This window comes from Carcharodon carcharias, chromosome 8 (assembly GCF_017639515.1).
Source record: "Carcharodon carcharias isolate sCarCar2 chromosome 8, sCarCar2.pri, whole genome shotgun sequence".
Taxonomy (NCBI): Eukaryota; Metazoa; Chordata; class Chondrichthyes; order Lamniformes; family Lamnidae; genus Carcharodon; species Carcharodon carcharias.
Window position 1 is genome coordinate 162,926,480 of NC_054474.1, and position 16,522 is coordinate 162,943,001.

General features: G+C 40.4%; 1 protein-coding gene across 6 annotated transcripts in view; it reads left to right on the forward strand.

Annotated features, from left to right (window-relative positions):
• LOC121281002 (disabled homolog 2-interacting protein-like) overlaps positions 1 to 16,522 on the forward strand; it is a 425,229-nt gene that overhangs the window by 230,370 nt on the left and 178,337 nt on the right. Inside the window, exon 1 of one of the 6 annotated variants that reach the window (XM_041193538.1) lies at positions 5,168 to 5,243. The exons of the other annotated variants lie outside the window; for them this stretch is intronic. The gene's annotated coding sequence lies outside the window, so the exon portion shown is untranslated. Of the gene's footprint in view, positions 1 to 5,167; positions 5,244 to 16,522 lie in introns of those variants that run through there. 6 annotated transcript variants of the gene reach the window in all.

The following is a 16,522-nucleotide window of genomic DNA, read 5'->3' on the forward strand; positions in this document are numbered from 1 at the left end:
GTGTTGCCTTCTATCTGCTGCCCTTGTCCTTCTAGATGATAGTGGTCGTAGGTTTGGAAGGTGCTATTGAAGGATCCTTGGTGAATTCCTGCAGTGCATCTTGTAGATGGTACACGGTGCTGCTACTGTGCGTCGGTAGTGGAGGAATTGAATGTTTGTGGATGTGGTACCAGTTAAGCGGCTGCTTTGTCCTGGATGGTGTCAAGCTTCTTGAGTGTTGTGGTAGCTGCACTCACCCAGGCAAGTGGGGAGTATTCCTTCACACTCCTGACTAGTTCCTTGTAGATGGTGGACAGACTTTGGGGAGTCAGGAGGTGGGGTACTCGTCGCATGATTCCTAGCCTCTGACCTGCTCTTATAGCCACGTATTTATATGGCTAGTCCAGTACTGTTTCTAGTCAATGGTAACCCCCAGGATTTTGATAGTGGGGGACTCAGTGATGGTAATACCATTGAACATCAAGGGGCAATGGTTGGAGATGGTCATTGCCTGACACTTGTGTGGCACGAGTGTTACTTGCCGGTTGTCAGCCCAAGCCTGGATATTGTCGAGGTCTTGCTGCATTTGGACACAGACTGCTTCAGTATCTGAGGAGTCACAAATGGTGCTGAACATTATACATTCATCAGTGAGCATCCCCTCTTCTGACCTTATGATGGAAGGAAGGTGATGAAGCAGCTGAAGATGGTTGGGCCGAGGACACTACCTTGAGGAACACCTGCGGTGATGTCCTGGAGCTGAGATGACTGACCTCCAACAAGCACAACCATCTTCCTTCGTCTTAGGCATGACTCCAACCAGCAGAGAGTTTTCCCCTTGATTCCCAAAGATTCCAGTTTTGCTAGGGCTCTTTGCTGCTACACTGTCAAATGCTGGCTTGATGTCAAGGGCAGTCACATTCACCTCACCTCGGGAGTTCAGCTCTTTTGTCTATGTTTGAATCAAGGCTGTTGGTTCAGCGCAACATGAATTAGCCAAATGGTTGGGCGAAATGTTACAACCAATTTTGACCAAGTTTTCCGCATACACAGTGAAGGACCCCTTCACGTTTGCAAAGGCCGTACAGGACTTGCATATCAATAGCAGTGCTGTGTCCATGTGCTCATTTGACATTGTTAGTCTATTCATCAATGTTTCGCTTAAGGAAGCCATAGATATTTGCGCTGCAGCACTATATCGTGGCCATCCAGACCTGCTACCATTCTGTGAATCAGTACTCATTGAACCTATGAACTCGGCAACTTCGGCAGTTGTGTTCAGTTTTGATAACATTGTGTATGCCCAAGTACTTGGTGTTACCATGGGATCCCTCTAGGCCCAGCTCTTGCAAAATCTTGGTTGGGTTCCATGAGAAATGCGTTTTCGATGGAATGACACCTAACCTCCTACATCTTGCATTTTTCCGATATGTGGATGATACATTTGCTATATTTAAATCCATGGTAAACCCCAGGATTTTGATAGTGGTGGATTTAGTGATGGTAATGCCATTGAACATCAAGGGGTGATGTTTGGAGATGGTCATTCATTGTACTTATGAACTTGGCAACTTGCAAAGTGTCCTGATGAGTGCAAGAGGAAAAACTTAGACATGTCTCTTTTTTCATCAATACTCAAATGTTAGATGTTATACTGTGCAAAGCAAACAATCCTGCATGTTCTATATTAAGTCAGCTGATCTTAGCCAAGAGACTACAATTAGTCTCAGTATTGGTGGGCTAGGGTGGGGGCTTGTTCCTGCAGAACATATGTGGATGGTAGGCTCAGCTGTGATGCTCTGCAAGGTCAAATAGCCTATTGATGGAAAGTGTTATTGTGTCATGACAAAATGTTTGATGTAAACTACAAAATAGTCAGATTTTTCTCACTGGCTATGTTGAATAAAGGTACTGTTGGTTGCAAGGCTGATCTCTTTGAAAATGGTCTATTTATGAATACTGATTTGTGATTTACACCTTGTTCCACTTGCATCTGAATATCATCATTTAATTTTTGTGACCAGACGACAACTTAAACATAATTGTTGATTCTGCCTGTAAATTTTATGCAGTGCTAAATATATGTGTGAACAACTTGCATGAAGCATGTAAACTATTTGTTTCGCTTTAGTTTTGCTCTCATGTGTGCATCATACATTGGAATTAAGAGACCAAGTAGAGAATAAGTGGGTAGAAATATTAGCAGCAAAAATGACAGAAGTCACAATAGTTTCCACAAATGATGGCTGTACAGAAATTCCAGTTGGTTTATAATATATGAGTAGTGTGTGTTATGAAAACAAGTCAGAAACCTCCCACCCACAGGGCCACCTGTCAATTGATTATGTTGTCTTTTCACTTTAGCCCTTACCACTACCATTAACACTCCCTTTGTCTTGTGTCCATGACATCTTTGTCAATCTCTCCTTAGTCCCACCCATCCCTGACCTTCTATCTTGCTTCACCTGCTCCACCCTCTCTTAAACTGTATAAAATCCATCACAGCTCTGAAGAAGTCATACCGACTCGAAACATTAACTCTTGTTCTCTCTCCATAGGTGCTGCCAGATCTGCTGAGTTTTTCCAGCATTTTCTGTTTTTATTTCAGAAATTAAAATCTTCACAATTCCTGATCATGTACAATTCAATAGAAAATAATACAAGCACTTCCACTGACTACACTCACATGGTCCTTTGTGTCTAATATTCAATTGCTTCCAGTATACGTTACCTGTTCAATATCTCCTCACACAGCAGGTTGCCTAAGGAAGCATTTTCACAAAGTTCACAGCTGACACTAATTAAAGGGCCTTGGCTGTCAATTGAGCTCTTGAATTTTTACCCACAAGACAAAGGAAGGGGTTTAAAGCTATCAAATTTTCTAGACTGCAGATGCTTGAAGGTTCTGGAAGCAGAACAGAGATACAAAGACTAATTTAGATGTCCGGATCTTTGTAGAGCATACCATCGGCATCATGTCGCAAAATTCCTGAAATGATGCCCCCAGACATGCACTCTTGAGCCTTCTACCTCGCAATTGTTCTCTCCCTCCCAACCACTGCTCCAGCAACCCCCTCACTCCCCCCGCCCCCCAAATTTTTGTCCCATGATCTATCACTAACTTTGCCTCCTGACAGCCAGCCTGTCAATCTGTCCAGCTGTTAGGTTGGAAACAACATGGTAATGAGGCACTGCCATTAAATTCAACAGGGCCCCTGTGCTCCAGGGATTTTTGGGCTCCATCCTAACAGCTATGCTGCTCCTGCTCTATCCCTGCACACCCAGTAAACAATAGGGTCAATTTGACACTTGCCTGGGAAGCAGATGATCTGCATAATTAAGTGTTGGTGGTAACACTGACTGAGTAGAACCCCTTTTTTTTCATGTAGGTCATTGCATTGTGCTTAGGGGCCTCAACAACCAAATATGTCCCATCAATGACAGCTTTACTTTGAAAAATCCTGAAGTACAGTGACATTTGACAGCACTGTCATGCTGCTGCTGTTCACTGGGAAAGGTGATGAAGACATTGGCCCAGTTGAGATGTGTCCCTGATGTATGTTTGATGTAACTGTACATTGTATGATAGTACAGATCACCCCCATGACCTTGACTGAAGGGGACATAGTTGAGTTCATGGCTACTGTGACTGCCATTTACAGTACTGCCTCTATGGTGGAGGTTGGCAGCAGGTCTCCTTATGCAAGTCGTCTTGAGTTTTGTTTGGGGCTGATATAGTTAAGGGAGCCATAATGGTGGGTGTGGCCATCTCACATCCCTCACACCCCTTCTTCATCTTCATTTTTTTTGATTTAGTGCAAGAGGATAAAAATATTCACCATAGCTTGCAAGTGTTTGACACCAAAAACAAGTGGACAATACAGCTTTAATGGATCAATTTCCAACATTCAAGCGCCTAAAGAAAGATCTTGCATTCATATCACTTATCTAGTCTGAAGGACATTTCAAAGTTTACTTTATATCCAATAATTTATTTTAAAGTGTTATGTAAACAATTATGACAGCTATTTATCCACTCCAAAGAATAGGGATACACAAGTTTGTCTTTACAATTCCCCATGAGGCTAGGCTTAGCTCCATCTTGACCATCGCAAAGGGGAATGGACACTTCATTATACTGGAGAGGCAGTAATTCAGGGTGGTTCATGCTAAGACCTAAACCATTTATGAATTTGCCAATGACTGGCTACAGTAGATTGGAGTCTTACTCAATTAGTCAGAGAAGTGTATTTAGCATGAATAATCAAAGGAGAAATAAAGATTTTTTTTCAAATGCTTAACAAAATAAGTATTAAAAATCCCATTCCAGTACATTATTTTTCCTTGTGCTTATAAGTTACTTTTAATCTGGCATGTCTATAAACGCTTCAGTTCATTGTGTTTTAATTTTGATTTAACAGAAAAATTCAAACAGTGCTCAGTAAATTTACAAACATATTTTTCACTGAAAATGACTTGGAAAGAGGTAGATTGACTGCATTTTGGAAGTCGAGTTCCTAAGTATTGCTCTTGCGGCCAACACAATACCATACAATTTTTTTAAATTTAAAACTGTAGAATTCCTTTCTGAAATGTATATACACAGCTCAATTGAAACTTGTTGCATATTTCATAATTTATAGGAAATAATTTTGCACTATATTAATTTAGTTTTCTAAAATTATGAATTGAATAAATTGAATGACTCTTTAGTATTTGCTAAACGTGGAATATGAACTAAAATCCTGAGTGCATTTCAACTTGTTTGCAGTTTCCTTTCCGACAAGCCCAAAAATATCATAAAAATATGAATTCTGTCGTAATTACTGGGATGTAACAATTTCTCCCTCAGGGCTTCTGTAATGTCGATGCTTTTTGCTGTTTTAGCAGCCAATTATGAGTAAGTGGAAGGATGAACTTCTGCAGTGAACTTAAACATCCCTCGAAAACTCTCCTGGAGAATGGACAAGACTTCTAGCTGAATTATTAATAATTACGTTACTGCTGTTGCTTGGGAAGTGTCCACAGTATTTTACAGTTGCATTGCAGCTTTCCAGATGTGGACTTTTTTTTATATTTTCTCCAAATATGGAGATCATTGTTTTTGACTCATAGTACCTTGAGACTCCCATTTCCTGCTAACACAAAAACTATTACTTCTGTGGGAAAGTCCAACAGCAGCGTTTGAAAACTTTGAGAAAGTTTCCTATTACAGTGACTTGTGGAGAAGTCCAAATCGTAATTTAATCCAGACAATGTGACTAGTAAGTCTTTTTGGGCCAATCTAAATTTATGGCAATGATAGTTATGTTCATATTTCAGCTGAAATGTTGTTTTGTGGCAGGAGAATGAAATTTTTATTGTAATCAGCTCATTATAAAGAAAAGCCTTGAGATAATCGTGATTTGTTCTGTGAACTAGGGGCACATTCCTACATGATGGCCTGCTGTTACTGGATGTTTAGTTAATAATTTGTGCTTTCTAAGTATGAATGCATGCCTCGTGCACAAGGAGAGGAATGGTTTTTATGTGTGTATAATAATTCCAACAAAATAGGAGCTTTTAATACGAATCCAATTTACAAGTAAAAATGATCACAGTTAATGTTCTCGCTACATAACCAATGCACAGTAGAATTGAGACCCATATGAACACCTATTTATTGAACTTAGTGCCTAAGCTCCTCTGGAAGCCTGTGGTCACTGTTGGAATTTTTAATTTTAAACTGAGTATTTGATTCCACTTTGGTTGCAATGGCTATATTTTCTTTGAGGAATACAATTTGTCAACTGGACAGTGTGGGAGTCCAATTGTTGTTTTATTTTGCAGCTGCACTCATTGTAGAGAAGCCTGTGGTAATTTGGGAAAACGATAGGCTGCCAAATCCTTAAATTGAAAAAAACATCCTTTACAGTTAGATCAATGACCTCAACTTTTCCAGAGCCAGTTACCACATGGATTAAAACAGGATATATTTCTGACTCAGATTGTTCTTGTCTTTTAAAAGTTTGGACGATTTTTATAAAATAGGAATGCAATTTTGTACTGCCTAAAATTTTGCTTCTCTTGTATTTGCAGTTGTTAGTAATTTTCTATTATGTTATTGATTTAGATGATTGTTTCCCGAGGAAAATGCTAAATAGTGTAGAAAGTGCAAGATAAGTGTTTAAATAGACCAGAAGGTCATAATGCAAAGGAACAGCAGTCTTAATATTACAGTTGTAAGCATTTCCTTGTTTAATCAAACAATTATTGTCCTGTTTATCTTCATGTGTGTTAGGTTAGGCCCTGGCATTTCGCCTCGGGGAAATCCAGGCCAGACTTAAGAGGTGCACTTTCTCTTGCTAGCTGTAAGGCTCCGTATGAAATTCATTTGAGAATTCTCAATCCAGTTTCTACAGGAGGCAGGCATACAGTTCAAAACTGTCCCTAACCTCACTCAGAGGCCACAGGATGGTGTGTAAAACTGAAAAAAATGGATGAGTGCAGAGTGGTCTAGAGAGTCGAGCTAAGACATGTCACTGCAGGCTCGAGGAGGCTTTACTCCTAACTTAGCTGTGGCGTACATGGGGCTGAATTTTCTAGCTGAGGTGCAGGTGGCGGAGCCCGCACATCAATGCTTAAAATGTCATGCGCTGACGTCGCATGAGCGTCCTGACGTCGGCACGCGGCTTTGCGATGTTTAGGCCGGCAGGCATGCAGCACGCGCGCCCGCCATTAATTAAAGGCCTTGTTAAGGCAATTAAGTCACCAATTGATGAAGATTTTGAGGGGCACGTGAGAACTTCAGCTTGGTGCACAGGCCCAACGGGCGGGCGGGTAAATGATTTTTTTTAACAAACCTTGTCCACCGGCAGGATGAGGTTTGATTTCGGATTTTAAAAAGTTTAATAAAGTTTTTGTGTACTTTATTAACATGTCCCATCCCGCGTGACATTTTCACATGAGGGGGACGTGTTAATGATTTTTTTTTACTGTTCTATTTTTAATCTTTCACAGCCTTTCAGCGATTTCCCTGAGGCACCACTTAGCCTCAGGGAGATGTGTGCCCTTTCGCAGTTGGTGAATCCCGCCCCCCCCCCCCCCCGCCCCCTGCCGCCCGCACAGGAAGCGGATTGCACTTTCCATTGCGTGTCACGTTGGGCGGGCCTTAATTGGTGGCAGGGCCCGTTTCAGTGGCGGCGATTGACTGCCCACCTGCTGCCGAGTCCGCCCGCCCACCAAGGGCAAAATTCAGCCCAAGATGTGGGAGTGCTCATTATCAACACTCAAATGGAAAGAGGTGGATATTGCCAGCACTAAAATTCCTTGTTTTGATGAACACACATACAACAAAATATATAATTTTTGTTATAAAATATGGAGTAATTATTCTTGTGAAGATGTTTATGTTTTGGTATTTGAGTGTATTTAATGTTTTTAACCCATATTATTTTCTTAGCATCCTGAGCTAAGGGGTAATATTTCCCATTCTCACCCATCAGAAATATGAAATAAGCTGTGCTAGACTGCCCATAAGGAAGATTAGCATCATAGGCCAACATTTTCCCCCCATTGGGGGGGAAGAGCGGGAAACGGGTGCCAATGGACGGGCCACTTAAGGCCCGCCCAGTATGACGTGTGCTAGGAAGCGCTATGCACTCCCTGTGGTTGGGGGGGGGGGGGGGATTCCCTTCGCGCATGTGCGCAGAAGAGCTCACAGATTTCCCTGAGGCAAAGCGCTCCCTCAGGGAGATCGTCTCCGATATAAAACTTGAAATAAAGAGGTTTGAAAAATTTCCCTGCCATGTTCCTTCATGTGACATTGTCACATGAGTTGGGACATGTTCATAACTTTTATTGAAACCTTTCGTAAAAATTTAAAGACCCTCATGAAATCTCATCCCGCCCGTGGATGAGGTTTCATGCTTTTTCCAAGGCCTGCCTGGACACTCGGCCTGCTCACCAACCTTAAGGTCAGGCCCATCAATCACGTTAATTGGTTTTTCAAGGGCCTTAATTGGCTGTTGACAGTTTGGCGGGCGCGCAGCTGAATTGGCTGTGCACCCGATGAACTGACCATCTAAATGACGCGGGTTGATATCAGGACACATGCCTGAGGTACCTCCATGTCACTTTACATATCGGCGAGTGGGCCCCACTCATGCTCGCCAACTGGAAAAACCTGCCCATAGAACTTAATTCCAACGCATCAAAACAAGTTTCTGGTCTAGTCTGAATGCACAAATAATTCAAGCTTTGCAATTGCTCTCTTTCTTCTTTAGATACAACCTCATCTTTCTGTGATGATCTTGTATGATTATCTGGGATTGGAGTAACGCTACGCTAAATAGGATAATTGATTTTAAGTTATTCCAGACCTACCTTGCTTAATATCTAAATCAATACATTCAATAGCCCAACAGGCCTGGTTCCCAATTTTAAATTCTAATCTTATTGAGAACACATTTTCAAATTCTACAGTACCTCCCATTAAAAAAACAACATGCATCAAAAATGCCTGAAAGTTTTTCTTTATAATAGAAATAAAACATTGTGGGGTCACTTTTAGTTCAACACAATGTGTTTTCAGTAAAACAGATCTCAGCACAAACTACCAGACCCTGGAAGCATCATTCAGGCCGTAGAAACATTTGTTTATTTTCCTTAGTTTTCCTTCTGCATCTGCTACCTCTTTGGTGATTTCAGAAACACTTCTGTCTGAAAAGATGTGGTGAAAAGAGCTAAACAGCTTATTAAGTTTATTTTATCAGCTGTGGGAGATCCCATCCTATCACCTGTATAACCCTGTCAATCTTCAAAACCCCTAGCAATTAACTTCAATTTAACCTTAATTCGATCTGCAAGGACCTTTTCAGTACAAATCCACCTAAGTGACAAAGTTGGTTGACCCTGATCCTGTCCCTCAGAATAAACTCTCCAACTATCTAACTCCCTTTGGTTTGCCTTTCTTATTAGTTTACCCTCAAGTTTATAGGCAGCTGCCAAAACTTCACAAACATGAGGAACTTCTGTTTCGGGTTCTGTTGCAAGAATGTTCTTTGGTTATTATTTTGTCATCTAACCTCTTTAAGCTATAGCCTCTAGTTCGACTTTTATGTCTGCCAGGACTAGTGCTGTACTATTGAACACTTTCTGCAGTGTATGATTGTGTTCTGTTGCTAGAGACCCTTCCAGACTTAACATCAGTACTTGCACTGCACTTTTTTTACTTCCCACTTTTTCTCTCCATTGTGCCATCATCTTGAACATTCAACCAATATTTAAACTTGTCAGTAGCTTTTCCATCATGTACCATGATAGTTGCCTCAATCCATTCGTTAGTCTCTTTTGGAAGAGATACCACCCGAGTACAATTGGCCAGTGAATGTGATAGCTCTGTCATGAAACACTCACATTACCATTATTCAACCTTTGATTTACTGCATCCTATTCCTCAGGGTCTTCATCACAGAACACTTCAGTATTTGAAGTACAAGGTGCTTTGTTTATTTCTATCAGAGTCCAAGGTTTTGTAATTAATTCTGAGGAATGAACCTTAATAGCTTGAGTGCCATGTTTGATAGTCTGATGTCTCAGACCTTTCCATTTCCTGTGACCCTCCCTTTTATTGTATACCAAATCTCCTGATTTGAAGTATGTCTCAGATGGTCTTGAACAGCACTCCCTGAATCTTTTTAGAGATCTCAGCTTTGATAAAAGCCTGTATCCCTGCATGTAAAGCATTCAAAATATGCAGAAAAAATTGAACTATTTGTTGTACCTTCTAACACAGGTGATACAATAATGTAAAAGCAAAATACTGCTTGCTGGAAACCTGAAAGAAAACAGAAAATGTTGGAAAAATTCAGCAGGTCTAACTGTATCTGTGGAGAGAAAAATAGTGGTAGTGCTTCATGTTCGTATGACTCTTCAGAGCATGCACATGAAAGAGCACACATCTCCCTGAGGCTAAGTGCAGCCTCAGGGAGATCGCTTACACTCTGAAAAATTTTAGAAATAGAAAAAAAAAATTCCCCAACATGTCCTCATGAGATGGGACATGTTCATAATATACATACTAATTTTATTAAAATGTTTAAAACCCTGCATGAAACCTCGTCCCGCCGCTGGATGAGGTTTCATGTTTTTTCTATTTGCCGCCAGGGCTCATGGCCTGCCCGCCAACCTTAGGGTTGGACGGGCAAGTCCTTTAATTGCTTTAATGATCCTTTCAATGGCTTCAATTGGCCATGACAGGTTGGCAGGCCAGCAGCTGAATTTGTTGCGGGCTCGCCTTCCTGAAAATTTAAATAGGGCGGGATGACGTCAGGGATTCCACTCGATGTCATCCCATGTCATTTTATGCGTCGGCGAGGTGTCCCCGCCCCCTGCTCGCTGACAGCAAAATTCTGCCCAGTATGTGTGAAAATTAGGAATGGCAAGAGTCAGAAAACACTGTGGGAGTAGTTTATAGGCCCCCAACAGTAGTTATACCATTGGACAGAGCATTAAACAAGAAATAATTGGAGCCTGAAGCAAAGAAAATGTAATGACTATGGGGGATTTTGATCTTCATATGAACTAGAACAATCAAATTGGAAAGAATGGTCTAAAGATGAGTTTGTAGAATGTTTTCATGACAGTTTATTGGAGCAGGAGGTAGTGGAAACGACTAGGGAAAAGGCTATCTCCAATCTAGGTTGTGTAATGAAGCAGGGTTAATTAATAATGTCTTAGTGAAAGATCCACTGAGAAATAGTGACCATATACCATTCAATTCCATGTTAAGTTTGAAAGTGACATATTCCAATCACAAACAAAAATCTTAAACTTAAACAAAGCCAATTACATAGACATCAGGGGAGAACTGGTTATTGGGTAAATAGACAAAGGTATGGAGGTAAATGAACAGTGGGAAACATTTAAAGAAACAATTCAAAATGTTCAAATAAAATACATTCCATTAAAGTACAAAAACTCAGCAAGAAAGACCCATCTGTGGCTCACTCAGGAAGTTAAGGGTAGTGTTGGGTTAAAAGAAGAGGCTTAAAATGTTGCAAAAAATACAGTAGCAAGTCTGAGAATTGGGAGTGTTTTGGAAACCATCAAAGGGCTACCAAAAGTTGATTTAAAAAAAGGAAAAAATAGAATGATTGTAAACTAGCCAGAAATGTAAAAACAGATTGCAAGAGCTTTTACAAATATATAAAAATGAAAGTAGCTAAAGTAAATGTTGGTCTCTTGGAAACAGAGATAAGCGACATTATCATGGGGAAATGAGCAACTGGCAAGAGGCATTGAACAAATATTTTGTGTCTGTCTTCACAGTAGAAGACACAAGTTTCGTACCAGAAATGGATGATAACCTAGGGGCTGAAATGTGAGGAAATTAGGGAACTGAATATCAGCAGAGATAAAGTACTAGAGAAACATAAGTGACTGAAATCCGGCAACTCCCTTGGACCCTAGGGTTCTAAAAGAGATAGCTGCAGAGGTAATGGATGTGCTAGCTATGATTTTCCAAAATTCCGTAGATTCAGGAATGGTCCCACCGGATTGGAAGTTGGCAAGCATTACACGCTTTTCAAGAAAGGAGGGAGAAAGCAGTGAACTACAGGCCAATTAACCTAACATCAGTTGTTGGGAAAATACTGAAATATATTATTAAGGAAGTCTTAATAATGCACTTAGAAAAGCATATTATGATAATAACAAGTCAACATGGTTTTACTAAAGGGAAATGCTATGACAATTTTATTAGAATTTTTTGAGGATACAACTAATAGGGTAAATAAAGTGACACAGTAGATGTAGTATATCTGGATTTCCAACAGACGTTCAATAAGTTGCCGCACTTAAGGTTAATAGGCAAAATAAGGACCTGTGGAATTGGGGGTAATATATTAACATGGATAGAAGATTTGTTAATGGATAGGAAGCAGAGACTGGGCATAAACTGGGCTTTTTCAAATTGGCAAGTAGTGAATAGTGGAGTGCCACAAGGATCAGTGCTGGCGTCTCAATAATTTACAATCTATATTAATGACTTAGATGAAAAGACAGAGAGTAATGTATCTAAGTTTGCTGATGATACCAAGCTAGGTGGGAAGGCAAGCCATGGGGAGGACATAGGCTGCAACGAGACGTAGACAGGCAACAGGATGGCAGATGGAATATTTTATAGGAAAATGTAAAGCTATTTACTTTAGTCGTCAAAATAAAAAAGCAGAATATTTTTTTAAAATATGTGAAAGTTGTAAGTGTGGATGTTCAAGGACACTTGGGTCTGCTTGTACGAGAAATGCAGAAAATTAGCATGCAAGTGCAGCAAGCAATTAGGAAGGCAATTGGCATGTTGGCCTTTAATGCAAGGGGGTTGGAGTACAAGAATAAAGTCTTGCTGCAGTTGTTCAGATTTTTGGTGAGACCGCATCTGGCATGCTGTGTGCAGTTTTGGTCTCCACTTTTAAGAAAAGAAATACTCGCATTGGAGGTGATGTACAGCATTTATTGCCCATCCATAGTTGCCCTTGAGAAGGTGGTGGTGAGCTTGCTTCTTGAATTGCTGCAGTTCATGTGACGTAGGTATATTCACAGTGCTGTTAGGGAGGGAGATCCAGGATTTTGATCCTGCGACTCTGAAGGAACGGCGATATATTTCCAAGTCAGGATGGTAAGTGACTTGGAGGGAAACTTCCAGGTGGTGGTGTTCCCATCTATCTGCTGCTCTTGTCCTTCTAGATGGTAGTGGTCATGGGTTTGGAAGGAGCTGTCTAAGGAGCCTTGGTGAATTCCTGCAGTGCATCTTGTAGATGGTACAGACCGCTGCTCCTGTGCATCAGTGGTGGAGGGATTGAATGTTGTGGACGTGGTGGCGATCATGCAGGCTGCTTTGACCTGGATGGTGTCAAGCTTCTTGAGTGTTGTGGTAGCTGCATTCATCCAGGCAAGTGGGGAGTATTCCATCACACTCCTGACTAGTGCCTTGTAGATGGTGGACAGACTTTGGGGAGTCAGGAGATGAGTTACTCATCACAGGATTCCTAGCCTCTGACCTGCTCTTGTAGCCACAGTATTTATATAGCTAGTCCAGTTCAGTTTCTAGTCAATGGTAACCCCCAGGATGTTGATAGTGGGGGATTCAGTGATGGTAATGCCATTGAAAATCAAGGGGCGATGGTTGGATTCTCTCTTGTTGGAGATGGTCATTGCCTGACACTTGTGTGGCACAATGTTACTTGTCAGCCCAAGCCTGGATATCGTACAGGTCTTGCTGCATTTGGACATTGGTCCCTGGGATGAGAGGCAGAGTAATTTAGGCTTAGGTTCTCTGGATTTTAAGAGAATGAGAGGTGATCTCATTTCAACCTACAAAATTCTGAAGGGACTTGATATGGTGGACGTTGAGATTGTTTCTGCTGGGCGGGAATTCTAAAACATGGGGGCACAGTCTCAGGATAAGGGGCAATCGTTTAGGACTGAGTTGAGAAGAAATTTCTTCACTCAAAGGATTATGAATCTTTGGAATTCTCTACCCCAGAGCATTGTGGATAATGCCCCATCATTAAATGCATTTATGGCTGGGATCGTTAGATTTTTGGAGACTCAGGGAATTAAGGGATATGGGGAGTGGGTGGGAAAATGAGGTTGAAGCCCAAAATCAGCCATGATTGTATTGAATGGCAGAGCAGGCTCAATGAGCCATGTAGTCTAGTCCTGCTCCTATTTCTTATATTCTTAACGTTTGTGAGTAATTTTCCTGTTTACCTGCTTTTCAACACATGCACTGCCAGCAGGCTGCAGAAATGTCACTCTAAACTGTCTCTTTGTGGAGAAGTGCCTCTGCCAAGCACCATCCCACAGTTATGTGGTTGAATGTAAGCATTCAGCAGAGTGGGAAAGCAACTCTGCAACTTGCCGCTCTGTTGTTTGCCCATAAGTGCAGTGACAATGCACTGTTGTTGTTTGTATGGAAACGACTGGGATATTGAAAACTTTAAGCCTCCATCATATTTGAGTTCTCTCAATTTCAGGTATTTTAGCAAGTCTAATGAATTTAAAACCAAAACAATTCTACTCCTAATAATACAAAAGTAAAATACTGCAGATGCTGGAAACCTGAAACAAAAACTGAAAATGTTGGTAATTATAAGTAGATTGGGCAATATTTATTGGGCGAGAGGAACAGAGTTAACGTTTCAGGTCGATGACCTTTTCTCAGAACAAGTAATTGACCTGAAACGTTATCTCAGTTTTTCTCTCTACAACTGCTGCCTGACCTGCTGATAATTTCCAACCTTTTCTGTTTCTGATCTTAATGGTAGCTCCTTTCCAAAGGAAGGTTTTGAAATGTTCAGGTATGTTTTGATGGTATCAATCCACACAATAGTTAGAGAAGCATTTCAGAGTAACATATGTTTTCTAAATGAATAAACATTGAAGTAGTTGACCTAGTAGTTGACAGGCTAAGACTATGTACCCTGTGAAAGAGGACAGGTAAGCAAAGCACCAGTTGTGTAACCATAGGAAAATGAAAACTCTGACAACTATGCTTAAACACATTTTAAAAATACTGTCCATGTTTTATTGCTGAATGTGTTACAATTGCAGATTTCCGAATTAAATGTCTATATGTAATCGGGTTGAATCTGTTAATTTTTTGTACAGATTCTCTCCTGCTTCAACTTTTAAAAAAAGGTTTGTCTCTCCTTCCTGTCACAACCCCCTCCATGTTACACAATGTTCTGCATCCATGGAAAAACCAGGGCCCCTGCCAGCAGTGTGTTAGAACCAGCCAGTATAGTGTTAGTGACAAAAGTTAAAAGAGAAAATAGTTCCAGGAATATTTACATGGAATATTAAGTACATTAGTCTGAAATGCAATTTATGTATTCACATCATTGGCCAAACAGATTCCCACAGTGTGTGTCTTGTTTCCTACCATTACTCTCAATGTGCTTAATTTGCTTCCAGACCAAAATCTGAAAGTCAGCTCCCAGACAATTCAGCAAAACCCTGCTGGGCTGGGTTAAATTATTAAATGGAGCCCATTGACATTGGAAGCAAGGAGGTATTATATTTTATGCAAATCTTTTTTCACTCAACCTCTTTTTTTTGTTCGTTCCTTATTATCCCACTTTAGGTCCAGTCAGTGCCAACCCAGATGGTAGATGATTTAAATGGAATTGGTAACTTACTGTGTAGCAAATCACAAAGAAAGACCTATAATACACTTTATATACAGTAAACATAAGCATTCTAAAATTCTAGGTGTAGATTCTGATTTATGCCTAAAAATGGTGCTTTATTAAACTTGGTATGTAAAGTTTCAATGAATGTTAATTTCTTAACTTTAGAATTTGTAGGAATTGAACTTTGAAATCATTAATGAACATTACAATGGAGGCCTTCAAGTAAGAGGTAGTTCTGGTACAGACACATTCCCAGGAGGGTTCTTTGGAAGACTCAAGATATAAAAGTTAAAATGAAAAAGTAAAGAGGTTCATGATCACAGTCGGGTTTAGTTGAAAACCAAGCTGAATGTGAAAAGTACAGGGGAGAATTAAGAAAGAAAATAAGGGGCAAAGAGAGTGTATGAGAATAGAATGGCATTAGCATAAAAGGAAATAAAAAATTCATTTATAAATATATAAATAATAAGTGTAGCCAAAGGAAGGGTGAGGCTAATTGGCAGCCAAAAAGGTGATCCTGTAAAGGCAGAGAACAATGAGATACTGAATGAGTACTTTGCATCTGCCCACTGAAGATGTTGCCAATGCTTTGGTAAGGGTGGGTGGGGAGGGGTAGTAGAGAAATTGGAAAGGATAAATTTGGATGAAGATAAGGTACTGAAAAGGTTGGCAGCATTCAATCTGGATGGGATGCATCCTGAGTTGCTGAGGGAAATAAGCATAGAAATTTTACACCCTGTGGCCACAATATTCCAATCCTGCTTAAACATGACAGTGGTGCTGAAGAACTGCAGGATTGCAAACGTTCTACCCCTGTTCAAAAAAGGGGAGAGGAATAAACTGGGACAACTATAGACTAATCAACCTAACTTTGGTGGTGTAGTATCTTTCAGATATTAGTTTTTGAGATATTAATCCAGAACAAAATACAGTTTAATAATTGAAAACCAGAACGGATTGGTTAAAGGCAAAATATGTTTGGCCAGCTGACATGGAATCAGAGCAGAAACAGGCCGTTTGGGCCAACCAGTCTGTGACGGCTTTTATACTCCACTCAAGCCTCTTCCCAGCTTTCCTTATCTAAAGTGATCATTGTAACCTTCTATTCTCTTCTTCCTCATATGCTTATATCCATTTAGATCCATCTAACTGGTCTCAACTATTTCATCCCATCAATTCCAGGGTAAAGAAATTCATCTGAATTCCCTGTTTCATTTCTTTACTTTATAATAATTTTGCTTTTTCCTACACATGGAATCAATCTGTCTGTGGCTAATATATCAAAACATTTCATAATTTTAAAGACTTTACTAGGTTGCCTTTCAGCTTTCTATTTTTAAGAGGAAAGAGACCCTGTCTGTTGATCTTTT